The 27,078-nt window shown below is 40.3% G+C and overlaps 1 protein-coding gene and 1 pseudogene across 1 annotated transcript in view; both read left to right on the plus strand.

Moving 5' to 3' along the window:
* Window positions 1-27,078, plus strand: part of ZMAT4 (zinc finger, matrin-type 4) — a 329,413-nt gene that overhangs the window by 221,067 nt on the left and 81,268 nt on the right. The window lies entirely within an intron of this gene.
* Window positions 18,283-27,078, plus strand: part of LOC102752184 — an 18,311-nt pseudogene continuing 9,515 nt past the window's right edge.

Consider the following 27,078-nt stretch of genomic DNA (forward strand, 5'->3'; position numbering starts at 1 on the left):
AGCTTATCTAGGACTTCACATGATAAAAAGTGGTATGTGAGTCAGAATGATCAGCCTTCCTTCAAAATAAGCATAATGCCAGAGTCAGAGATTTCTACTTTTTAAATTATTTCTGCTGTGGACTTTCAGGTGATAGTGGATTGGCGTCTCAAATTTTGTTCCACTTATTTTAGTTTAGACTTTGCGTACATCTCAGGCAGTAGACAGCAGAGTCATATCATTCAGTGACACTCTTGTACCTTCCATTAACCTAAGTGACCTGTGCAGGGGGACTTGGGCACTGGATCTGCTTTAAGACCAGTGGAATTTTTAGGTTAAAAATGAACAGTTTTCAAAGGAAGCCAGTGCTACTGTTGCATTATAATAATTACCTCCAAGCTTAGTGGCTGAAAAACACACTAGACATTTACTGTCTTGCAGGTTCTGTGGGGGAACTTGGGCTTGGGTTGGCTGGGTGTTTCTGGCTTGAGGTTTCTCATAGCAATGCAGCTGAGATATGGGCCTCAGCTGCAGTTCCACTTTTCAAGGTGGTCCCATTCTGGAAAACAGATCAGTGTTTGTCAGGCGCTGGTTGGTGGCAGAGGAGGGAAGGTGGCAATAAAAGGTGGTGTAGGACTACAAAAGGGCAATAAGAGGGAATTGGAGGGGTAATGAAACTTGTCTGTTCCTTGATAAGATGGCGGCTATGTAGCTGTGCTTATCAAAACCTGTATAAATCTATACAAAGAAGAGAACAATATGTAATTTTTTAAAAAATATATTTTATTGATTTTTTACAGAGAAGAAGGGAGAGGGATAGAGAGTTCGAAACATCGATGAGAGAGATCGATCAGCTACCTCCTGCACACCCCCTACTGGGGATGTGTCCGCAACCAAGGTACATGCCCTTGACCGGAATCGAACCTGGGACCCTTCAGTCCTCAGGCCGACGCTCTATCCACTGAGCCAAACCGGTTCGGCAATATGTAAAATTTTTTAAAAATATATTTCTTTATTGATTTCAGAGAGGAAGGGAGAAGGAGAGAGAAACATCAATGATGAGAGAATCATTGACCGGCTGCCTCCTGCACGCCCCTTATTGGGGATCAAGCTCACAATCCAGGCATGTGCCCTTGGCCGGAGTTGAACCTGGGACCCTTCAGTCCACAGCCAACACTCTATCCACTGAGCCAAACCAGCTAGGGCAACGATATGTAAATTTTAAAAGTCAAATAAAAATAGGGAGAAAATGTGGCTCATTCTCAGGACTGTCTGTTGGCAGGAGACCTTAGCTTTCCTCCTCATGGGCCTCTCCCTGGGGTTTGAATGTGCTTGTGAGGTGGAGGCTGGCTTCTGACAGGGCAAAGCATCCAAGAAAGCATCATGTGGAAGCTACCTTTTCTTAAATTCTTGAAGGTCACTTAGCATCGCTTCCATGGTATTCCATCAGCTAGAAGTCAAAGCCAGTCTATTAAAGGAGTGGTAGGAAATTAAACCCCACCTTTGAAGAGAGATTATCAGAAACTATGGGGACATTTAAAAACCACTACAATCAGTCAGAATGCAGGTAGACAACTAACCTGTGTGGCACACACTATGCTGTCACACCCTGTAGACTTTGGAGTGAAAAGCATCTCATCTATGGGTGGACTTTGTATAGGCAGTAAACAATCAAGTCAAGGATTTCAGATTTTTAAAGTAAAAGCTAATAGTGATTTGTACCTATTCTCACAAAACCCAAACCAATGGAAAACAGTTTCTCTGAGGTCCTCTGCTCAAGACCTGGACCTGCTTGAGGTCTGCAGAGAAAAGGTACCCTTTCCCACCTGAAGCTTGCTTGAGAATCTCCACATGAGTTTTAAAAATTCTTTCTTAATCCAACAACCATACTCCCTTCATACATGGCCACCCCAATACGCTTAACAGATTCAAAGATTTGGGGACCAAGTTAATTTGCGTTCATAGTTTGATCATGGTCTCCCAATATCCATGTGAGATGATAGAAGCAGAAGTTCTGATCAGCTGACTTAAGCTCAAGTTTGTAAAAGCAGAAAGCTTGCTTTATGTCACTTTTTTATTTCCTCTATGATTCCTTCCTTCATTTATTTGTTCATTTTCCATTCATTGTGCTAATATTGAACTCCTACAGCGTACCAGATACAGTGTGCTAGACATTCTACAGTGAACATGGGGTGGAGGTTCTCAGGAAAAAGACAGCGAATAAATCACACGGGCTAAAGGGGAAGGGATAGAGTGACATGATAAATAATGAGAGCTGGGATGTCAGTGCCTTTAAGTGGAATGGTTTGTGACAGCCTTTTAGATTAGCTGACATTTGGACTGCGACCTGAAGGAAGGGAAGGTTCCAGAAGTACCTGCTTATTCCAAGCTGAGGTACTAGCAAGTTCAGAGGGCTCCATGGGGGAAAAGAACTGGGTACATTTGAGGCCTAATAACAGGCAGAGTGCCTGAAGCTAATGAATGGTGTAAACATTGACACTGGGGTTACATAGGGTCACCTTTTGTAGATTCTAATAGGTCACTGTAAGATGTTTTGACTTATTGTAAGTGCATACACATATTTGCATCTGATCTTACCTGTGAATCCAAATGCTCCACATTCTCTCTACTGAAGGGCCTGGTTCATTTCTGCCCTAGGTCACCTTGTCTTCCTTCTGTCCAGAGCAGGTCCTGTTTCTGCCATTCCTGTAGAGACACCTATTACCTACTTCCTTTGTTTGAGGCCACATTTCTCAAACCCCTAGCAGATTTTTAGGGTACAAAACTTTCTACTAAGGGGTCCATCATTCATTCATGGTTTTTATTACTAAAAATACCCGGAGTTCCTTTATTTTTTAAGGCCAAGAAAAACTGATATAGGCCTTTTTAATACTGTTGGCAGTGAGTTGGTGGGTGGATTGGAGAACAAAAAATTCTTAATATTTAGTTAAGGATCAAATCAAGTTCAGGATCAGCATGCTGGCTCCTGCAGAACAGCAAGGGTGTTAAAAATGAATGCAAAAGGTGCATTCAGGCATGTTAGGGACAGTTATTCATAGGAAAATGGGCCTAACAAATATCCACTGGAGACTTTATTTCAGAACAGAAGATTCTGACCATTGGTTAAGGCTTGCATAACTGGGCAAGTAAAAGAGCCAGACTGCTCAAGTCTAGAAATGCAAAGGTGTCAGGATGAAGTGGAATTCCCATACTTGGAAATCAAAGGAGTTGGGTGAACCTTAAAGAACAACTAGAAGATACCAGGTTAGGCAGCTGAGTGGGACAAAGGTGCAGGTTGAGGACAGAGCCTATGCAAATGCCTGGGGCAGGGGACAGTAGGGCTGTATAGTGAGGCTGGAGCTGAGTGACAGGCTTGAGAATAATTGGAGAGGTAGATGAAGAGACAAAGAGTCAGATCATGGTGGGAGCTGAACACTTTCACTTAATCCTAAAGGCTATTAGGAGTGATTTGCAGATTTTTAGCAGGAAAATTACATGTTGGCATTTCTATTTTTGAAAGAAGTCTCTACATACAGACAACAATGTGAAGGCTTGAGTAGAAGGGGACTAGACATGAGGCAGGGAGATTATTTTAAGGCAATTAATTTAATCCACTGAGGAAGTATACCAACTAAAGAAAGTAGTAGCGCTGAGGATATAAGTAAGGAAGCAAAATGAGAAAAAAAATTGGATGTAAATTCAACAAAATTTGGTGGACTGTTGGTCCTCCAGAGACCCTTGTCAGCTGCCCCTTCCATATAGAGGCAGAGCCTGTCCAAACAGCCTTCTGAAGTGTGGATCCCATTAAGGTTAGGCATTAGGCATTATCAGTGTTGGTCTTGTCCAAGTATTTTGAGGGAATGGCCCAAGTTTTCTTTTATCACCTACAGTATAGAAGGTGTTGAATGAATGCCCAGGGATTTGAATGGTTTCACCTCTGTTTACTATTGATTTACTCTTAAGTTAATATGAGTAATAACTTAAGATTCCCCAATATCTATGTTAGAGTCAGGATTATCAGTCATGAGCAGATGATTGAACATTTCCTAGTCTTGGATACTTGATAAAAAGATTACTATGTCAAGTAAGGTGTATTTTCTATTACATTTAATAAGTTAAAAAAGAATTAGTCCATTACTTATACTGATATTTTCGATCTCTGAAAGTTGTATGTATTTTATCTAGTTAAGAATCAGCAGAAAATAGGACCTTTTAGTAGATATGATAATAATAGAACATAATTCTAAATTGAATGGTAAGGGAGGAGGTGCCAAAAGAGAATGCTCAGCTTACATTTCACCTGGTTATTTTTGCATTATTATTTTTAATGTGTTTTGACACCTCAGCTGTTTCATATAGACTCACTCTGATCTTCAGAGCCCACACTTTGATTACACTGCTTAAATGGCTCATGTTCCTGTCATATCATTGGAGTGGGGAAATAGTGTGATATAAAAGAGATAATTTTCATTCCTTACTTCATTCATTCATCCACATTTACTAAATACCTATGACACACCCAGCTCTGGTTTTTTTTTTTTTTTGAAGTCATACAGAACATTAAAATGTCTATGACTCATCCTTTAATCTCAAAGAGTTTAAAGTCTGGAACAGGGAAGGAGAATAAGATCATACTTTGAAATAAATATAACACAAAATATGAAAAAAATAGGAGCTTAGGAGTCATCCCAATACAATGCTTTGGGAACTAAAAATAGAGAAAAAAATTACTTCCAACCTGGAATTAGTGGTAGTTCAACCAGATGCTTTAGGGAAGAGAAATCAGCATGACTAAGGGCCTGAAGAAATGAGAAAAAGTGTGAACATAATTGGCAGTTGTGTTCAGTGGGGTTAGATGTGTAAGTAGACAAAGCTGGGGAAACAAATTAGAACCAGATTATAAATAGCCTTGCATGTCAAGCAAAGCTGAACTTTATTTGATAGCCACTGACATTTGTTTTTTGAGTAAGGAGATGACCTGTCGCATCTGTGCTTTAGGGGGATTACTGCATGATGGATTGGAGTGGGCAGGTTCAAGAGGCCAGGAAACCAGGTAGAATTGATGCAGAGGTCTATGTGACAGCCTGGAGGGGACTGGGGTAGTATAGGGGAGGGGTACAACAAGTGAAAGATGTATTTCTCTCTGCACTGTTCTGCATACTACCCCCCAGCCCCCAGCAAAATGAAAAGGAACCAGAGCATTAGAATTCTCAAAGACACCTTGGCAAGGCTTTAGGAACACTAATGGCAAAATATAAATTTAATGAGTAATATGAGTAATAACTTAGATTTTTGTTTGGTCTCAGATCCAACAAGGAATGTAGTTGATGAACATGCACAATAGTTTATTTACATCCTGTGGCAATTTTTTCTTCAACCGAGACAGGCTTTTGCCCATTATTGTTATTAATGAAGCTAATAAATGGAACACTGTCTAAAAAAGCTTGGTTAACTCTTCATCATCGCTAACTAGCTTTCAAAAAGGATGAGCGCGGCTTTTAAAATGGAATACACACTTCTGCTTCCATTTATGCATCTTGGGTGCACTCATTAAATAGAGAACTGGAAACCAACTTGGGTTTCTAGTTTTAGAGTTGGCTAATACATTGGAACTGCCCTAAACTTAATACTTGGAACCGGTATCCTTCGTGGTGAAATATTGACAAGGAAAGGGCAAAAGCAACATACAAACATTCCCACCCAACTCCCACTCAACTGTTTTTAGTTGCCAATTTTGGCTACATCGAGGAAGCTGACAATATTATGTGAAGCTGCTGGACAATTCATCTTTCTTCCTCAGGACTCTAAGGTTTTATCCGTATTGATTGAAGGTCTCTATTATTTAGTTTAAGCTCAAGAAGTAGGATAGTATTTTGCAAGAGCTCAGCACAGTGTTTTCCTAAGGTTCTAGGGAAACGTATCTGCTTTGTTGGATCTTAAATAGCTGTGGGCTTTGTTAGTGGCATGTAATCATTTGACAAAATAGGGGATGTTTGCGAAAAAATGCAAAATCAGAAGAAATCTATCTTGTAACAAATGGGAAACTCTTTTGTTTGTTTCTAAAATTATAGCTTTAACTCCGTGAAGAGAAAGGAGACATAAATGTCTTTTATTTTAAAACTGCTACAGATAGACCTAGTTTTCTGCAATAGATGGGGTTCTACAAAGATGACTGTGAGCTGTGATTAAGGGATACCAAACAAATGTCAGGTTTACTCAAAGTAGGGCATACCTACTGATGTTTTTGTTCACTATCTTATTTTGACTAATATTTAATGAGCACTTACCAGGGAATAGCCATTGTGGTAAACCTTGGGATATAAAGCTGACACTGTCCTGGAATATAAAAGAATACATTCTTTTGTCTTCAAGAAGTCCACAGGCATTGTGTTGCTGTAGCAAATGAGATGCTGTAGCAAATGAGATGCTGTGAAAAGCTTTTTACTTGATGATCTCTGGTGTGTCTTGTGTATAGAGATATGGAAAAGAAAGAAACAAATAAAAGTGTAATCCCTTTTATACATTTGATCTACTTTTCAAATAGATTCTGCTGCTGGCAATTATCACCTCATGTGAATGTTAACTCAAGAAAATGGGGATTTTTATAGTTGAGGTTGAGGCAAGGAAGGAAGCATCAGGCATCCTGATAAATTCTGTCTGAAACTTTGTATGGCTATATGCCCATTTCCAAAACTGTTACGTGAGACTAGAGAAATTCAATCCTATAGATGTCACATGAAAGAAAGTTCTCTGCATTTATTCACCAATTCAACAAATACTTACTAGGTGATTGTTATGTTATAGACACTGTACTTGATGCTGGGGAATGCAATAATGGAGAAGGCATGGTCCTTGCCTTCAGAAAAGTTCTATGCTAGTAGGAAATGCAAGCATTTTTAACATTATTTACAGGACGTATTTAAAATCCCCAAATGATTTACATATCTTTCCTTGTAAAAAATAGGAAAATTTCTTGGAAAAACCACTTTAATTAAAACACACACACAAAATGTAGCAATAAAACTAAAGGTTTTTTGGGGAAATATAGAGGCTGGTGATGTGCTGCCAATAAAAATGTTATTTACCAAAACAGATTTTTTACTCGGAAGGTGTGTATGACGTCTATATTAGCTAAGTGGGTTCTTAGACCTGAATAATGAACAAAAATATGCAATAACTTGAATTTAGAGTCTATTTTTACAACATATGACAAATAATGATACATTTACTGAAATAGATATTGGACCAGGGAAGTAAGTGGCAGCATAGCTTTTCACAGACACCAGCTGGCAAACTGTTACATGATTTGAAATGAGTTATCAAGCACTGCTGTTTTGTAAATAAGCGTCTTGATTTCTTTTGCCATAACATGTGAAAGCAAGATATCTATTGCTCAGTATAAACCCCTTTCAGGGGAACCTACAGTTTCCCCAAATCCTGGTGAATCATTAAGATTCAGTAAAATGGACTCGTGGAATCCTAGAGTGGGGTCCTGTCTCTGTCACCAAGTAGCTGTGGGACCTTGATGACTCACTTCACCTCTGTGAGCTTCAGTTTCCTTTCTCTAAAATAAAGGTGTTGGGTTGGGTCATGCACAATGTGTCTTCTAGCGTTTTATTTTTCCATCTAGTTTTCATCTAGGTCAATCTGAACCACAGAGGAACACTTTATTGTGAGTCTGTGTGCTTGGGGTGTAGATAGTTTCACCTTGTCTGAGACAGTACAAAGAGCTTTCATATATACCACATCTAGTTTTTCTCATTATTAACTAGAGTCCTGGTGCACAAATTTGTGCATGGGTGGGGTCCTTCAGCCTGGCCAGCTACCTGTGTGATCAGGGCTGTCTCTCCCAGTACCGATCGGGGCTGGCCAGGGGGAGGGACCACAGGAAGTTGGCCAGCGATGGGATATTGGCTGTGGGAGTGCACTGACCACCAGGAGGCAGCTCCTGCATTGAGTGTCTGCCCCCTGGTGGTCAGTGCATGTCATAGCTACCGGCTGGTCATCTAGTCATCTGGTAGTAAAGGTCGCTTAGGCTTTTAGATATATAGACACCTTACATATATAAAGTACATTTGCCACAGGTAATGAGACAATTACTTTTAACAAAAGTCCATAATTTACTCCTGCTTCTTCAGTGTTCTTTTTCTGTTTCAGAATCTCATACTACACTATAATTATTAATCATGTCTTCTTAGACTTTTCTTAGCTGTGACTTTTCTTGGTTTTTATTATCTTGACAGTTTTGAGGACACTTATCAGATATTTTGGAGACTTCCCCCAATTGGTGGTATCCTCATGATTTGACTAGGATGATGGGTTTTTCGTCACATCCTATTAAATGTATACAGTATCAAAATGACTTCTAACTGTTGATGTTAACCTTGACACCTGGCTCATGACCAGGTTGGTCATACTGTACTCTTTCGGAGGAAGTCTCTCTGCGTTGCTCATACTTGGGGGGGGGGTGGTCATCTTCTACCTTCTTGGGAATGGAGTATTTACATAAATCATTAGGAATTCTTCTGTATGGGAGATTTGTCTCTTCTCCTTGTTTATTTATTTAATTAGTATTTATATCTATATTAACTCATAGATATATGAGTTGTTCCAATGACTCTAGATTTTGCCATTTAGAACTCTTTAAGTTAGCTCCTGTGTCTCTTTGATATAATCCCAATATTGTTATTTTTGTTTGTTTTACTTGAACTTTGTTACTGGCACAACAAGATGCTTGAGGCTCACCTTATCAATTTTCTGCCTCAGCCATTTCTGAAAGACTTCCTGATTCCCCTTCCTCCCCCTTTTTAAATAATGATATTAGAAACCAAGATCTGGACAATAGGTTTCTTGCTTACTTTGAATGATTTTCCCCTCTTTTTATTTCACCTAGCAAATTTTTTCTCTTCAAGAATGTTTTTCCACTTTTATTTTCAAATTCCAACTATGCCCTGTAGCTCATCATTCCTCTGCTGGTGGCAACCAAATACATTTTTATAAAATACTTATATCATTGTACCATTACCTTGGTTAAAAACCTCCATAAACTCAGTGTTGCCCTTAGGAGAAAGTTTAAACTTAATATTGTTGAAAAGGATTATAAGATCTATTCCTACATTCCTCCCCAAATTCACCTCTAAAAACTCTCAACCTTGATTTACACTCTATCCAATCACCTATCCACATGTCTCTTCCCTCTAGTCTGAAAGCTCTGTGACAGCAGGAACTTTGTACATTTGTTTCATCGCTGTATTGTTAACCCTTAACCCATTGTCTGGCACTTGACATGTATTGAAGAAGCATTTGTTTAGTGAATCAATAAGTAATCCATGGACTATCCCCATCTTGTTAGTCTCAAGGAAGCAGTGGTCACTGATATATTTCCAAAGGACAGTGGCTTACCAAGTGTTAAATACATACTAGTTTTTGCAGGCAGAGTATCTCTCAGTATGGAAACAGTTAATGCAACTCCTCTATTGTTACTCATCATGAGGCAGAGTTCCTGGCCTCCTTTCTTTTTTTTCCATTTCCAAATGAAAACAGAAGGCAAGGTGCAGCTTCTGGACTGCTTGAGATCAGTTCCAATCTAGTGTGTGGGTATGTTCTTGGTTAAACAAACTGGGAAACCAGCCATAAAGAAATGGACAAGAATTCTAAAGCTGCCAAGAAATTCACACCTGCACTTCATGGCTCAGAATAGAGCATGATCTCAAGGGCATTTCCAAGCAAGTCCCCAAATTTCTACACTTCCACCCTGACAGTTGCACACTCACAAGGAGTCTAACACAAGAGTAAGTAGATAAGATTTGACATTGCTCGTCCACACTTTTTTTTTTTTCCCAGAGAAGATGTTGGTGTCTTTTAATATCTTTCAAGAAAGTAGGACAGTCATTTTTCTCTGATGAAATATGGCTTGGATGTAAGGTTTCCAGAGCCATCAGAATGGAAATCACTTGTACTCCTACCAAACATATGCACAGCAATGCTCTCCCTCTAAATCTCTTAGTATATTATAGACATTGCCTCCAATCCTCTTATTTTAGCTCAGCTCTCCTTTAGATGGGGAAATGAAGAGAATATTAATAGCCCTCTCTAACAATTTTCTGAGAGAGGCTAAAATTGCCACAACTTGCTAGTTTTTTCTCATGAAGGAAGTACATGCTTTTGTGTCAGGTTTAGAAGGAAAGTCTTTCACTTGGTTCTAAATGGAGTTAACTAGATATATTTGTCTTAAAAGGCTGATCTTGTTTTGTCAAGTGAGGATAAGACAGCTTAATACACTAAAATATTCATTTTCTTTAGTCTCCTGCGAGCCATGTTAATTGTATATATGTACTGTCCCTCTCAGCCACATTAATAAGGATGACTGAATGTTTAAATTTTCCCCTATTTGTTATCTATGATACCCAGGGTAATTATTTTGTAATGCCCTATATTATTGAATGCTTACCCACTAATACAGTGGACTGCATGATGCAGTTTTGGCTGCTGGGATTGTCAGATAAAATAACAGGATGACCAGTGAAATCTGAAGCTCAGATAGCACCTACTTCTTAACTTAGATGTGTAAGTATGCTGTATTGGGGACATACATATATTAAAATTATTTGTTGTTTATTCCAGGATAAAATTTAACCAGGCATTTGAATTTTAGTTACCAAATTTGGCAACCTTAATGCCATGCCTAATTTTCCAAGCCAAAATACCTTTAAAAGCTTACATTTCAATCAAATAAGGAGCAAAATACCATCTTAGGAGCAGAAAATTGGTTCACTTCACTGTTACATGATTAACTCTGGCTATCTGGGATCCCAAAATTTGGAAGTAATTAAAAAAAAAAATAGCCCAGCCATTTTTTTCTCAGTGGTTATGCATCCAGCCATGAATGAAGCAGGAGGTCATGGTTCGATTTTCGGTCAGGGGCTCGATCCCTGGTAGGAGGGATGCAGAAGGCAATCAATCAATGATTCGCTCATCATTGATGTTTCTATCCCTCCTTCCTCTCCCTTCCTCTCTCTGAATTCAATTAAAAATATTTTTTTAAAAAGAATAAAATCACCAACACTGTCTTAAAAAATATTTCTGAGCAAACTATTGAGATGCTTAAAGTATGTAAAAATTCCTGACCTTTTACCCAATCCCTGCCTCTTAATAAGATTTGAAAAGTCACCTAAGCAAAATACGTATGTTTTTTCCACATGTAGTTTAACTTTGGTAAAAGAATTCAACTGGGCAAATTTTAAAGATCGTATTGGCTTTATTCAATAATTCATGAATTGGGCAGCATCCAATCTAGCAGATAAAAAGGTGCTCCAAAGAGATATACAAGGCAAGAGGTTTTATAGGCGAATGGAGCAGGAATAAGATGTTATACCAGGCAAAACAGGTGATTAATTATTGCAGGTTACTTTTCTTTAGGGGATGGCCGAGGTTTATCAAGCAGATTGCCTAACTAGTGCTGATCAGATGATGCCTGATGGGTTGGTTTAAGACTCCATTTCTGGGGAAGCTGAAACTGAATAAGTCTAGGTTTGATGACCTGGGGCTCACCATATGCCAGTCGGTTCAGGGCCTGTTGTCTTTTCTTTAACCAATTATTTCCTACTAAATTGGAACATCAAAGCCTCAACGATCTCTCTTTTCTTTAGTAGGGTTTTTAATGCCAATTTTGCCCACTACTAACCTTGCTTCTATTTTTCTTCTCAGATAGGTTATTTTATCTGCCACCTACACATGGATCTCTAGAGACATTGGACATATTTAGCACATTTACAGAATGATTTTTATTGGTATTGATCTAATATTAGTTATTTTAAAATAATTTTAAAATTTGATCTGAAATGTTTATGGATTTTCAATCAAGTCCTGTGTACTGTGTACTCTGCTTTGTTGTTGCTGCTGCAAACTTATGCTGTCCTTTTTTAACGTAAGTTAACTAAGTTGACAAAATCTTTATTTTTTTTTTCAACGAAAAACTTCCCCAAACTGTCAAGACTCACCTCTGATATATCTTTAAAATTACTGGGCAATAAACCAACCCTAGATATTTATAAAAGAGGGTTTTTTTGTTAATTGCTCATTAATAAGACTTGAGTATTCATCTCTATGATAAGCACCATACAAAGAAAGATAACATGTAGAATGTAGGCTACCTCTGTGCCATCAGGGTGGAGTCATGTTTAGTGAATTTTACAGCTGTATTTCTCAAGTATCAGTTAATATGTGCACTTATTGGAGTCCTCTGAAGCATCCCCTAGCCTTCACATTTTCTGTAAATATTAAAATAGATATCAGAGATAGACAGAGCACGGGGAAGGAGTGACTACTGTTAGCCCTCATTTTTTTCCTTTTTTAAAAAACTCCTTTCTTACTAGTATTTGAGTCCTCTCCTGGATCTTTCTATTGTATAGCAATGTATTTGCATTATGTTATACTAAGGTATAATACAATGCCCTCAAAGCTATGAGGATTAGACCCAGGCAAATAGGAAAGTAGACACATGTCTTTTGTGTGTATTTAATTTCATCAATGTGCGTGTTTGTGTGTATATGTGTGTATTCTTGCCTTCTCTCACTCTTCCCCTCCCTCTCTTTATTTTTCGTAGGAAAAGTTATTTGGGAAAACCCAACCTTGCCTTGGCTGAGCCCCAGAGAAGCAGGGTTTTGCCTTTTCATTCCACCTCTATGGAGAGTTATTAGAGAAACCTCCAGGACCTAGAATGGTGGAAATTCTGAAGTGCAAGAATTGCTGCTCAGCCTGGCTCCTGAGTAGGCGTGGGATCAGCTTAAGAAGCAGCAGGGCCAGGCACCTGTCATAGACCTGGGAATTAGATGGCAGGAGTAGATGCCCTGGGGTGTTAGCATAGAGTGACCTGCAGAAGTAGAGTGAACTTAGTGTGACTAAGGATAATTATTCGAAAGACTTAATAGTTATGTATTAGTGGTCACAGCTATGTAATAGACTGAACTCATCAAAGCTTTTCTGTGCACTTAATATTTATAATGTGACTTCTAGTCATTAACATTTTTTATTCCTCCAAATACAACCTTATACATTTACTCTGTGTGTTTTTTTTCTACTTAATAGAAATCCAAACAGTGTATATATTCATTACTGACCTTGCTTATGCTCTATTTTCTCCAAAGCAGCAGAAGTTTTTTCCAAGGTTTTCATATCCAGGTGTAGCCAAAAAAACAAAATTGAGAAGTGGGTGGAATTTGATTTTAATGCTTGTTTCTTCTGCTGCTTTTTCTACCCTTACAGAGCCTCTCCTACAAGACCTCTACTCCTGCTTCTAACTCTCCACCCTTCCTTCCTTATAACACATGTATTTGCATGTCTGATTAGCAGTTACTTATACTGTAGAAAGGACTCCAGTGGATTCCCTCTACTAACAGAGGGGCTTTTAACCCTTACTTTAGCTGTGCAATGAAAGACTCTTCCATTAACTAAGTACCAAATAAAGACAAATTGAGGATTTTCTGTTGTGGGCATGAATGTCTTCCCAATGCCCCCTAAGTTACAGCATCATAATGTATATGTACTACTCCCTTCACTGGCCACCCCGGGGTTGTTATCTTGGTGACTCTAGAAAGAAAGGATCCCTCCATATAACAGTCACATGAGTGGTTCAGAAGTTCTTAAAAGCAGTCATTTACCCAGTCAGCGTGGCTCAGTGGTTGATTGTAGACCCATGAACCAAGAGGTCACAGGTTCAATTCCCGGTCAGAGCACATGCCTGGGTTGCAGGCTTGATCCTCAGTAGGGGTCTTGTAGAAGACAGCCCCATCCATGTTTCTTTCTTATTGATGTTTCTATCTCTCTATCCTTGCACCTTTCTCTCTGTAAAAAAAACTCAATAGAAACATATTTTTTAAAATGTCATTTGCACAGGATGTCATTGTGGCCTGAATTGACTCAGTGGCTATTTTGTACATAGTTTCTATTACAGGAAATTACCTACATAATAATTATTTTAACATGGCATTGGGAGGTTATGTTTCTAAAATTTAATTTGAAAAATTCTCTGAGTCCCATTAATCCCTTTCTCTTTAGGGGATACAGGGAGTGGTGGGTGCATAATTTTAAGGAAATGCATGTTAACACCTTGTTTTAAGTCACTTGATGCAGACCTTGGTTGGTTCAGAGACTTGAATGCAGAAATCACACATTTACTGGGTTGTCAGCCTCTTCAACCCACCTCGTTGTCATTAATTCTGTGGTGTTCAGCAATTCTCATGATAACTGTTGACTTTTATTGTCTCTTGAAAATTGGTTCCATTCTGAAAATAATCTGAAAATAATTTTATGTTATATTTTATAGTCATATTACTCTAGTGTTCTTTCTGACCCCTTCTCCAACACTTGCAATTTGGCTGTGAGAAATGTAGTTTCAAGACAGAAAAGACATTTCACCAGTTCTGTGTATCCTCATGGGAATTGCAGAGTTGGGTTTTTTTAAAGCTATTTTATTATTTTTATATTTGAGAATTAGAGTGATCAGAGTGTCTTCTTTATTGGAAACTTTTGAAAGTGGTTATTTCTTTTCAAGAACTACCCATTTGAGCCTTAACCAAAGAAGCAATTACTTTTTAAGGATATCTAGTTCTGCATTTGGCAGCTCTCAGCTCAGAAAAAGTACTGTGACTCTCTCTAGAGGGAGGTGTTTGTTAAAAAGATGAAAGGTTTTCATTTTAAAAACTTTGCCATTGCATCTTATGAATTCAGTGAAATTAAAATTGATCCTAGGGCCCTAAACCCTCATAAAAGGTTCCTCAATGCCCCCAAAGCATCTGTTGGACTGTTGCTTGATTGTCTGAGATACAAACTCTTCTTTACCCATTGATCCATTGTCAGTGGTTTCATGTTGCTACTCAAAGCCCTACTATTTAATTATGAGGTCCTCTGGGCTATGTCACTTGTGACTCCCCTCCTCATTTTTCTCCTCTTATAGTCCCAGAAACTTTAGAAAGCATAGCTTATCCTCCTATTAAAAGTTATTTTCCTGAAAGAATAATAGAAGCCAACTGAAGAAATGTGAAAGCATTTAAAGCTGACCTTCTGAACACCAGGAAAAAAAAACAAACACCACCACCACCAAAAAACCCCACAAAACAAAAACATTTTAAGGCAGTTTTGATTGTGTTTATCAGAATAAACTGAACACTGGCTTTTAAAAAATGATGGATATGTGCAGGGCTTGAGGCAACTCTTTGACTTTATGTCAGCGATGCTGGTTTTTCCTAAACTTAAAGCTTCTGTGCAGCATACTTCAACCCCGACTTCCTGGGGGAGTTGATTTTTCAATTGCAATCAGTTCTGTGATCGCCAGTTTGTTCCTTGAGAATAAAAGGCATACGAAGTGTGTGTGTGTCCCTGTGTCTATATGTTTGCACACTCAAATTTCTACTAAGAAATGTTTTGAAGCCCATTAATTGAGAAAGCAATGACATATTGAGAAGTACATTTGAATAATCACAGGCTCCTCTAGAAATTTCACCCATTTTTAATGCTGGACAACTTGATCCCTGTTGTGTATAACATATCTTACAGCAGTTGGTTAAGGAAAGAAAGAAAGGAAGGAAGGAAAGAAAGAAGGAAGGAAGGAAGGAAGGAAGGAAGGAAGGAAGGAAGGAAGAAAGAAAGAAAGAAAGAAAGAAAGAAAGAAAGAAAGAAAGAAAGAAAGAAAGAAAGAGGAAAGCTTAGCCCTAGCTGGATAGGCTCAGTGGATAGAGTATTGGCCCATGAACTGAAACATCCTGGGTTCAATTCTAGTCAAGGGCCCATACATGGGTTGCAGGCTCAATCCCTGGCCCTGGTCGGGGCACATGCAGGGAGCAGCTAATCGATGTGTCTCTCTCACATTAATGTTTCTCTATCTCTGTCTCTCCCTGTCCCTTCCACTCTCTCTAAAAATCAGTGGAAAAGTATCCTTTGGTGAGGATCACCAAACAAAAAACAAAACCAAAACACACACAAAAAGGAAAATCTTGTAGGCCTGTAATCTTTATAAAAGAGCCTCTGACACTTTTCCTGGTTTATCAGCCCTCAGTGTTTCCTCCATTCAAACTTTAATTAGGTTACAGTATATTTGACATAATCAACTCTCCTTTTCAGAAAACGTGCACAAAGGTTATATCTATTAGTCACTTACTCTATAATAGTAAATGTTTTCAAGACCCTTTGCATGGCCATGATGCCAGCCTTAACCAGGAGGTCTCTGGAAGGTGCCAAGTGATTTTTCAAGGCCACAGAATTAGCAAATGATAGAGCAAGGGTGCATACCCAGGACTTCCAAACTGGAGTCTGGTGCTCTGCCTGGAACAGTGCAGCTACTCTCTTAGTGGAAATTACTTTAAGTAAATATTTAGTATCTTTACTGCCAGGGAACTAGGTTTTGATTGTTGAAGGTAGAGGATGGGATAGTCTGGAATCGAGCCCCTAAGTATACCTCAGTGCTGGGCTGAAGTGTGTGAGTGTGTCTGTGTGTGGAGACGTAGGGCATTCTTTAAAGAGAAAGGAGTCACAGAGAGCACAGGAGGCAGCAGGGGATTGTAGAGGGCAGGAAAGGATGCATATCCTGTATAATAAAACCCTAATATGCAAATTGACAGAATGGAGGAATGACCAGCGAATGACCAGTCGCTATGATGCACACTGACCACCAGGAGGGCAGACGCTCAATGCAGGAGCTGCCCCCTGGTGGTTAGTGTCCTCCCCCAGGGGGAGCGTTGCTCAGTTAGAAGCCAGGCTCAAGGCTGGTGAGCACAGCTGCGGTGGTGGGAGCCCCCGGGGATCGGGCCTAAGCTGGCAGTTGGACATCCCTCGAGGGGTCCCGGACTGTGAGAGGGTGCAGGCCAAGCTGAGAAACCCCTGCCCCCAAGTGCAGGAATTTTGTGCACCAGGCCTCTAGTAATAAGATAGAAGGAAGCAGTACTGAAATTTTCCCTGTTATCCTCATTATTTGTTTCACATTGTGATCAAACCAATGGTTCAAAATGATTGATTTCCCAAGCTATCTTTTACTTATTGGTGCCTTGGCTAAGCTGACCTCTCAGAAATCATACAAATGGAAATGCTTTATACGGGTTTGGGAGAGAAAACCTAGGTACACTATTGTTCATCAGTTTTTGTAGTATTGAGTTATCCGTGTAAGTAGCTGATCATGGACCACTGAGAAATTGCTGCCCTCCCCTCTGAGAAGATTATCTACCACCTAAATGGGGAGATGGAATAGAGACATATGACTAGACTCTAGAACTATCACTGGAAAACCCTATAAGTGTGTTCAAATTAATATACTGCAAATGATGCACAAGGTGCTGAAGGGATGTGGGTAATGGACTCATTAGACCCTGCAAAAAGTTAGATTGCAAAATAAATCATGCATTGGTATCTTTTCTATAACTATGTGGATGGCTCCATTCCTTAGATGCTTTTACACACAAGTGAATTGTGTAAGTTTATTGATGTTTGAGCTGTTTTTTTGTAAAGTGATCACATGGTATTATGAATGCAGAGAACATAATTGAGCTTAAGATCACCATGCTGAACAATTCCCCTAGACAGGAAACCTTTACCTGCAAACTGTATATTTCCTGCCCAAGTCCCCACCTACAGAATTAGAACTTCAAGGGGATCTTAATTGTGTGCACAATGACTACTTACTGCATAAGGTTATCGCTTTGGCTTACTTTGAAATTTCTGGATGAACTTAAGAAAGTGGGAATAATTTATCTGTAGATGCTGTTAGGAGTGTTTCTGGGCTGTGAAATATAATTTTTAGAGGTGAAATCAAATAGAAAATATTTCTCCCCAGCTATATAAGGGGACAAACCTGGGGTAAACACAATGCATACTGTGCTTATATGCTAAATCAATAAGGTCTTTTTTATGCATCCCTAATTGCTGGTGGGCCAAAAAAGAAATTAAACTTATTCAATATAATGGCATTTAAATCTTAATTTTATCTGACATTTAAACAAATCCTTTAGATAATGCTCCATCTAGAGAGTTACTAAATCATTCTAGTCAAAGAGTTTTATAGATTTTTTAAAGCCATGTTATATTCTCCTGCTTATTACCAAATGATTATGTAAAAACAATACTATCACAGAAGTAGGAAAGAACAAAAATAAAACAATGCATTATTATAGTGGATTGGATAGCCACCCCCAGAAGATTTGTTCACCAGAGCATCAGACTTGTGACCTCCTTTGGAATAAGGGTCTTTGCAGATGTACTTAAGGTAAGAATTTGAAGTGAAATTATCCTGGATAGGATGGGCCCTAAATTCAATGAAGAATGTCCTTAGAAGAGATAGGAAAGGGAAAAAAACCCCACCAAAAACACAGAGATAAAGTCCATGTGATGACAAAGCAGAAGTTGGAGCCATGTAAGCCATCGCCAAAGAATGCTAGGAACCACCAGCAGCTGGAAGAGCTAAGGAAGAATTCTTTCCTTAGAGCCTTTAGAAGGAGTGGGAATCATTGACACTTTAATTTCTGACTTCTAGTCTCCAAACTGTAAGACAATACATTTCTGTTGTTTTTAAGAAATTCTTGCATCTAAAATTGAGGTGTGTAAAACTGATATTTAAAACATCATGACCTAAATCTTCCACCCTAGGAATTTGCAGTCCAGTCTGTTCAACCATTAGACATGGCTATATATGAAACCACAGAAACTCTTGAGTCTACTTAACAAGCTGGGTGAATCAAGAAAGGGTTCCCTGTGGCCATTTTACTTGGAAAGAACTGGATGTGAGCAGAAATCTAGTTCCAGATGAACAAATAGTTTGGCTCTTATTTGTCGACACAAAATATCTACAGGCCAATATTTACTTAAGAGGATTAGTCTGTATATTTGAAGGTGGAGGATTCATGTTGAACTGAAAAATTAATTGCCATAACCTCAGGGTTAGGATGCCAGTTTATTCTTGGGTTCAGGAATAAAGGTAGCTCCCACCTAGAGCTTCAGATCGCAAAGCTTGGAGCATCAGACACTCTCAAATACCCAAGTGCATTTCTCTTTCTCAGTTTCTTAACTAAATGAAAGATTTGGACTTCATTCTGCCATTGTCTTCCTTCTATGTCAAGAGGTTTAAGACTATGATTTGATTCTGTTCCAAACTATCTTCTTATTAGAGGCCCAGTGCATGAAAATTCATGCACTTGGGAGGTCCTTCTGCCTGGCCTGCATCCTCTCACCGTCCGGGACCCCTCGGGGATGGCCGACTGATGGCTTAGCCCCGCTTCCCAGGGGATTGGGCCTAAGCTGGCAGTCAGACATCCCTCTGGCAGTCCAGGAGCCCTTGGGGGATGTCTGAGTAATGGCTTAGCCCTGCTCTCCCAGGGGGAACGGCGCTAAGCCGTTACTCGGACATCCTTAGCACTGCTGTGCAGGCAGGAGAGGCTCCCGCCACCACTGCTGCACTGGCCAACCATGAGCCGGTTTCTGGCTGAGTGGTGCTCCCCCTGTGGAAGTGCAATGACCCCTAGGGGGCAGCTCCTGCAGTGCATGTCATAGGTACTGGTCATTCCTGGTTGTTCCGCTGTTAGGGTCAATTTGCATATTACCCTTTTATTATCTACTAGAGGCCTGGTATATGAAATTCATGTCTGGTGAGGGGTCCCTCAGCCTGTCTTGCACCCTCTCTAATACAGGACCCTCGGGGGATGTCTGACTGCCGGTTTAGGCCCCATTAAACCGGCAGTCAGACATCCCTCTCGCAATCCAGGACCACTGGCTCCTAACCGCTTGCCTGCCTGCCTGCCTGATTGTCCCTAATCGCCTCTGCCAGCCAGATGGCTCCCAACTGCCCTCTCCTACCAGCTTGATTGCCCTTAACTGCCTCTGCCTGGGCCCCCGCCACCGTGGCTTTGTTCAGAAGGAAGTCGGATGTCCGGAAGATTTCAGTTTGACTCAGTCTAATTAGCATATTTGTCTTTTATTGTAATGATCAGAACAACCAGAGACCAGAACACCACGGCCCCTCTCCCAGGCTGGCCCTGCCCCCCAGGGATCGGTTAGGGGTGCTCCTAGGCAACACCATAGGGTGTGAGCTTGATGGGGGAAAGTTGAAGAAATAGAGGGGAAGATCTTAAGGGTCTGTGGGGTTGGGGTGGTTGGCCCAGAGTAGGTTTGGAGTGTGCTGGGGAAGGAAGAGGAAGATCTGATTGGAAAACAGCTCAGCAAAGTACCTTTCTCATTATGAACCAGGATGGTGCCAGCTGTGGACTGAATGGGTGGTTGTTTCATGAGTGCTCTTGGAATTGACATGTTCATGGCAGCAGCAATACTCCCGAAACTTCACTGATTCCAAATAGTAAATACCTATCAATGTCAAAGATCAGAAAAATCCTCTCCAACTAGAGACCCTGGACTTGCAACGCTACTGAAGGAAACACCATTTAAGGAGGAGCTAGAAAGACCGAAGTATGCGACCAGAGGATTGTGGGATTGTGGAGGATGCCTGGGCACCTACAGCCAGAATGTGAGCCTGTTATTGTGCATGTACATAGTCAGCCCTATAGTCCTCAATCTCGCAGTATTTGGATGTGACTTCTGGCAGGAAATTCTATTGAGGTTTGCTGTTCCCTTGAGATGAGGAAGATCAGAATTAGAGGTTTGGTTTTGTACCTTGGTTTGAAGCAGAGGACAAGAGCCGCGAGTACAACCAGCTCTACAAGGAATACACACACACCTCCCAGGAGCTGCAGATGACGCGCACCTCAATCTAAGCCTTCAATGAAACCATCAAGATCTTCGAAGAGCAAGGCCAGACTCAAGAAAAGCGAAGCAAGGAGTATGAGGGAAGTAAAAAAGAGATGCAGAGGAGCCTGCTGTACTCAGAACGGCTCAAGTCTCGCATCGCCGAGATCCATGGGAGCCACCTGAAGCTGGAACAGGAGCTGTGGATACAGGCCTTGGACAACTGGGAAATCTGAACATTCTGAAGTGTATGAACAGCCTGAAGCCAGACCTCATGCAGCTGCACAAGATCCGAGACCAGGAGCTGGTATGGCTCGCCCAGAGAGGCGCCTGGCAGAAGAAAATCAATGAGTGGTTGGGAATCAAAAATGAGACTGAAGACCAGTATGCACTGATGGAGGATGAAGATGACCTCCCCCACCATGAGGAACGGACCTGGTATGTGGGCAAGATCAACTGCATGCAGGCTGAGGAAATGCTGAAAGCAAGCAGGATAGTATCTTCCTCATCCGTGAGAGCAGCCAGAAGGGCTGCTATGCCTGCTCTGTGGAACCTCCCCCCCAAACCCCACCCCAGCCCACTGACTCATACAGAGCAGGACTCCATCTTTTTGTCTGTCTGTCTCTCTTTGTGAATTTTTCTCTGTCTCAATCTCTCTTTTGCTTTCTCTGAGTCTTTCTCTTTCTGTCACTCTTTCTATCCCCATTTATGTCCTCTGTCTCTCTTAGTCTCTACACCTCTAAGTCTCTGTTAGAGGAGCATACCTCCTCCACCCCATGTCCCCTTTCCCCATGGGCACTTCCCTCCCCTGGCTCTGGCTGCCCCCACCAGTTCCTATAGTTCCCCCAAGCTCCCACTGCCTGTATCTGCCATGTTTACAAAGGCCCCTGGGGTGCTCAGCACCAGCATGGTGCCCTGATTTTTAAGCCATAGACCTGGGGTCAGGGCAGGATGAAGGCAGGAAGTAACTTCACTGGGCCACTTCCAAGAACCTCAGCTGTGACATTAGGGGCTGGGCGGGTCCTGCCCCACAGACCCAACTTCTCCTCTAAACCCTGAAGTGAAACCCACACTGGTTACCTGCACATAGAGCTGCTGCCCAGAAGCCCTCCACCCCCAAAAGCAAAATGATTAAAAATAACCTCAAGAGCTGGGGCCTACCTGACCCCAGGCTTCCCAGGAACCGAGTCTGCTGCAGGTACTGCTGGGCCAGCTGAGATGCACCACTGCCCACAGCACCTCCGCCCAATGCAGTTTCAAGGCTTCTCCTTGATCATGTTGGGTTCTAATTTTGTTTCCTTGACTGTAAATCCATTTTCTCCTATTTTGGGACAAGGACCCTGGTTTTCTATGCTGCCCTGGACCACCCTCCTGCCTTCCCAGCTAAGCTGGCAGGTGGGTTTTGTATGGTATGTGGATATAAAACATTGAACTCAAAAAAACAGTGGGGGAGGAGGGTAGTGGAATGGGATAGTGACAAATAAGAAACTTTGGAGACAGTGAAGGGCAGTTTGTCCAGACTGTTGAGAACTCACAATTAGAGTTTAATTGGGATAGAAATCCTGCTAATAGCCCCTGATGCCTGAAATCTGAGCACTCCACTTTTAGGTTTCCCAGTTCAAGTTTTTGGAGACTGCCTATTAAAACATTTCTGGTTGGAAAGTGTTTGTATAGAAGCCCATAAGTATTAAGTATTTGCTATGTTTACCTCTCTGTATTTAGCTCTCTGTAAGGAATATGGGATAATGTTAAACGCCTCATGTTCTCAAGAAGTTTGACTTTTAAAATAAAAAATAAAGAAGAAATATAAATATTAAAAATAAAAAAAGAAGAAGCTTGAGTTTTAGGGACAAAATCAGGCAGCCAGTCGAGCAGTTAGGAGCAATCAGGTAGGCAGGCAAAGCAGTTAGGGGCGATCAGCCAGGCAGGTGAGTGGTTAGGAGCCAGCGGTCCTGGACTGCGAGAGAGCTATCCAACTGCTGGTTTAGGCCCAATCTGCAGGATCAGGCCTAAACTGGCAGTTGGACATCCCCTAAAAGGTCCTGGATTGCAAGAGGGTGCAGGCAAGGCTGAGGGACACCCCCCTCCCATGCACAAATTTTGTACACCAGGCCTCTAGTATAGGATAATTCCATCAAATATGAAACATTAGGGAACAGTCCAGGAAAGGGAACTGAAAATATCTTGCATTAGAACTGAGTGAAATTAAAAAAGTCACTCTACTTTTCTGAGCCTCAGGGTCTAATTTGTAAAAGCATTTTTATGAAGTATACAATCCAATGAGCTATTACTGGTCTAACATTCCAGTATATACTAACTAATGTGATAGCCATTGGCCACATGTGGCTATTGGACACTTGAAATGTTACTAGTCTGAATGAAGAGGACCTTTGAGTGTAAACTACACAACGAATTTTGAACACTTGACATGAAAAACTAATGTACATCTCTTATTAATATTTTTATATTGATCATATGTTGAAATTGTAGCATTTTAGGTATGTGATATAAATAAAAACATTATTAAAATTACTAGAGGCCCAGCGTGCATGAAATCATGCACGGTTAGGGTCCCTAGGCCTAGCCTGGCCTCCCTAGCATGGCCTCTGCCACCTTGCGATGCTACATGGAGCTCCCCACCCCAGGATGCTCTGCGATGCTACATGGAACTCCCCACCCCAGGATGCTCTGCGATGCTCTAGGCCCCTTGACTGCTTCCCGAGGCTCCCCCCACTCCTCGACTGATTTGCGAACCCTGCCCCTCAACTGCCCAGTGAAGCTTGCGGCTGCCCCACAAAGCTTGCCGCTGGACACTGTGAAACTTCCCCCGCCCACCACTGTTCCATGAGGCTCCCCCAACCCCACTACTGCTTTGTGATACTTGCTGCTGCCTGGGTGAGTGCTCTGCTAAGCTCACCGCCACCCTGCAAAGTAGCCTGCCACTGCCGCTCAACAGTCCCCAGTCCCGCCCCACCTCATGGTGAGCGGCTCAGGGGCCGGGTGAGGGGGGTCCGAGAGGTGCTCCATGCTCTTCATGGTGACTGGTTGCCTGTTCGGTTGTGACGGCACCTAGCTTTTTATACATATTAGGATTTCACGTTTTGCTTTATTTATTTACTTTTTACTGTGGCTTCTAGAAAATTTAAATTATATTGTAGCATGTAGGTCTCATTACATTTTTGCTTTGCAATGCTGTTCTATGATATCTATGCAAAACAGTTTTGAAAATAAGTTCCAAATACCCAGGTTACAGTGATCATGTGCATTTAATGGAATGTGTTTACCTATGAATACTTGCACATACCTATATATAAAAGGCATCTTCTAAAAGAACGATGTTGCTGTTAAATTATGTTTCATTGCCTTCCTTTGCTATCAGGCAACCTAGAACCACTATCAGGTTTGGTTAAACACCTAATTATGGAAAATAAAGGTGTTGTAATACCTTAATCAATAAAGAAAAAAAATAAATTAAAAAGCTTTAAAAAAGTTATTTCCATGGAGCTTCGTAATGAGACAGTGGGATGTAGGGATAATTTGGAATAAAAATGGATTTACTAAGAAAAAAAGAAAAGAAAGGTGTTGACTTAACACAAATTATGTGTAGATTACATTTCTTAACGTTTTTTATTTTTGGGGAAAAATATGTCATTGAAAGGTTGTGTGTTGTTAAGGTATTAAGGAAATGAAACAAATGAAATACATTTTTAAAAGAAAAATTAAACTCTTAATGATATGGAAAAGACTTCCTGAACTTATCTACAGACACATTCACACAAAATGTATGCATTTACAGAGTGAGAGGTTAGTGATGCTATTGTAGCACTGGTATATATGGCTCAGGTCTCTCTAATATTTTGGTATGTTTACCACTTATATCCCCATTTTCCTTCCACTCTACCACTGCCTATTATTCCTCATTTTCTAAGCCTATTTTCTCCCAATAATTTATCTTCTCCCGCAATTATTTATATGCTTAGGAACAATGTTTTCCCTTGTTAAATCTTATAAGCCAGATTCACTTACCCTTTCATTCAGTATCTCTGTATAGCCTGCTATGGGAAAAGCACTGTCTTACACACTCAAGGAAATAGAGATGTGTATTTTAACCTCTAGCATTTACTCTTTAGGAAATTTATAAGATTTATGGAATTTAAATCTATAAATGTAGTTTTTGCAAGGGTTAAGCACAGGATTGACAGTAGGTACCACAACACGTGTGTTTGAATACTGGGTCTCCTACTGTTTGGTTGTGGAGCTTAGCCAAGTAATTTGATTTCTATGAACCTCAGTTTATTCATCTATAAAACAAAACTCATACCAATTATCTTCTACAGAGGTTTAGAGAAGATAATCCACTTAAATGGATCTGTTCTAAGCCTGGTGGGGAATATGTTCTCAATGATCGTTAGCTGTTATTTTTCCAATTATGGTTGTAAATATGAGAGGTAGGATAAGCATGTGAATAGAAATAAATGTGCTGGGGATATTTCAGAATAAGTAACACATACTTCTGTTTGAATAAAGAAGAAAAACTTTGTGTAGAAAGTAGAACTTGGTCCAGTCAAGAGAGAATTTGCATAAATGCAGTTGAGGATTGGACATTCCAAGTGGAGGAACCAACATGAGTGATTTGAATCTTTGCATATGGAGCAGAAAATCATTAAGTGGGTGTTGAAAATAAGACTTCTGAGACATAATAGAGAGAACTAAGATTAAAAAGGAAACTGAAAGTAACTCTCTCTCAAGTAAATATTATAATATCTATACACGATCTTCCATATAAATACAGTCTTAACATCCATTGTATGATGTATCTTTATAACCATATATTTAGATTCAAAGTAGCAGTGATTCTTTATAGTATAGAATAGTATATAGTGTAACATAACAGAGTATAGTATATATAGGATAGTATTGTGTTGGCATTTTCCCTTGTAGCTGCTCTTTATTTTAATTCTCTCTAAATTTCAAAGCACCCAGAAGCAATATCCACATCCTCCTAAGTTTATTAATGCCATTTCCAAATTCTCACCTCTCTGCTCCAAATTAATAATCTTGTTCCTTTAAGTCTGATACCATCCAGCTACTAACTTCTAGACCTTATCACCCCTCCAATAGTTCATCGTTTCAATTCAAAATTCTATGCCTAGCCCACAGCATTCTAATCTTAAAATAATGTCTTAATTCCACTATAACAGTTTTTCATACGTTCTTGTAATATAATAAAGGAATCAGTCCTCCTAGCTTCACCACTTACTACCATATGACATTGGAAAATTTACTTCTCTGAGCTTATAATGGAGATAGTCATACTACATACTTCAAAAAGTTTTTGTGAAATCAAATAATGTATATGGAATGCTTAGTATAATGGTGCATAATAAGTCTCTAAAAGTGTTACTATTCAGTGTTATGACCTTTAGCCCTCTGATCCATATATTACCATGGTATCAACACTTTTCTGCCTTCATTTTTTCATTCTTCAACTGAGACATCAACATGTCTCCCTATCTTCAGTATATCTCTCATTAGTACCCTCAGGTTCCTTTGCCCTTGTGTTAACCCCTCTCAGACAGGCTATAACCTGGAGCCATACAGCTTCGGTCTTCAGTCCTTTGCTGTGATCATAATGCTGAGAATCCAATGGGGAAAATCACCAGAACTTTGGACTATGATAAATTAACAAAATCCTTCCTTAGCTTTTCACTCAGACCCTCGTCCTCCTATGCACCCCTATATAACATTTCTTTTTTATTCTCTAAGAACAAACAATTCAAAGCTGACACTTGTTTGAAGTCTCCTCCTAACCCCCACCACATTCTCTCTTCGTGGGTGGCTTCCCTTCCTACTGCAGATACAAAACTGAGACCTTCAAATAGTAAATTCCTAGGCCTCCTGTCTTTGTACTTAAGGCTTTACTTTTGCCTCCTTCACCATCCTCTCAAAGGAGTCCTAAGAAATATGGCTATTGTCAATGGCAAAGCCTTACTAGTATTAACAGACCTACTGTTTAACAGAGAGTGATTATCTACACTAATAAAAGAGAAACATGGTAATTGGTGTACGACCACTACCCTTCCCATTGGCTAATCAGGGAGATATGCAAATTAACTGACAGCCAAGATGGCGGCTGGCAGCCAGGCAGCTTGAAACTAACATGAGGCTTGTTTGCTTCAGTGATGGAGGAAACCAACGTTCCCCGCCTGCCTTGCAGGCCTCTGAGCTTGCAGTTTGAAACATAGTTACAAATATAGAAGCTAAACAAAACCCCAGAAGCCTGCTTTCAGCCAGCAGGGATCTCAGCTGGAGTCACAACAAAGTTTCAAATACAGAAGGTAAACAAAGCCAGAAACCTGCTTTCAGCAGCCGAGGCCTGAGCTAAAG

This window comes from Myotis davidii, unplaced genomic scaffold (assembly GCF_000327345.1).
Source record: "Myotis davidii unplaced genomic scaffold, ASM32734v1 scaffold93, whole genome shotgun sequence".
In the NCBI taxonomy this organism is placed as follows: Eukaryota; Metazoa; Chordata; class Mammalia; order Chiroptera; family Vespertilionidae; genus Myotis; species Myotis davidii.